General features: G+C 39.6%; 1 non-coding gene across 1 annotated transcript; it reads right to left on the bottom strand.

The window, feature by feature from the left end:
* Window positions 1-608: 608 nt before the first annotated feature.
* On the bottom strand, window positions 609-680 carry TRNAE-CUC (transfer RNA glutamic acid (anticodon CUC)). The gene has a single exon. It is a non-coding gene; the product is annotated as a tRNA-Glu (tRNA).
* Window positions 681-893: the final 213 nt, after the last annotated feature.

Consider the following 893-nt stretch of genomic DNA (forward strand, 5'->3'; position numbering starts at 1 on the left):
CTTGAAATGTTGCAAAAGACTTTCATAATTGAAGGGAAAACTTGTGGGACTAAGATGATGGCAGCAACGAGAGGAAGAAACCGAAAGAGACGGATGTCAAAGTCGAGGAGATGCGAACTGAACTTTATGATAACTTGAGGGATTTGCAAGAGACCAAACAGAAAACCGAAGTGAATGAAAGATGCACTTTAATAAAGAATTGAAGTGATGATGAAATCATTGGGGGGGCGCTAATTTTCTATTAATAAAAATCACTCACGTGAGCTATTGCTAATATTTAAACCTGCTTACACTGTCCTTCATGTTGTTTAAACGCCATCCTGTGTCACGTGATATTAATATTGATTTCTCTTCTAAAATAAACTTTAATAGTTTCACACCAGTAAGCAGGAAAAGACTTCAGAAAAGGTCTCCTGGATGTACTAAGCCACTGATAAGCTTTGTGAACCAGCAGTCACTCACTCCTCTGGCAGTGGTTTGTGACTGTCCATAAAATGTTTAGTTACTGGTGACAACTCAAGTGAAGAAGAAGTACATGTAATGAAACAGTTCCAATTTCAAAAGTAATAAAGTGCGCGCTAATAGAATTGAAAAAATAAAATGAAACCTTCCCTGACCGGGAATCGAACCCGGGCCGCGGCGGTGAGAGCGCCGAATCCTAACCACTAGACCACCAGGGACTGTGTGAGAATGATGCCTAAACCTCTCTAATAATGTGCTGTGGACATGTATGTTGTGTGTCCAGTTTTATATCAGGAACTAAATAAGGTAGAAAACACTGGTGGTAATTAAAGGGGGGAAAATAGCAGTAGACACAGAAAACACACTACATGAAGGAAGACTGTGAGGAAAAAAAAAAGACTGCACCTTAAATGGACTGAAATCTGCTGAGA

This window comes from Pleurodeles waltl, unplaced genomic scaffold (assembly GCF_031143425.1).
Source record: "Pleurodeles waltl isolate 20211129_DDA unplaced genomic scaffold, aPleWal1.hap1.20221129 scaffold_67, whole genome shotgun sequence".
Classification (NCBI taxonomy): Eukaryota; Metazoa; Chordata; class Amphibia; order Caudata; family Salamandridae; genus Pleurodeles; species Pleurodeles waltl.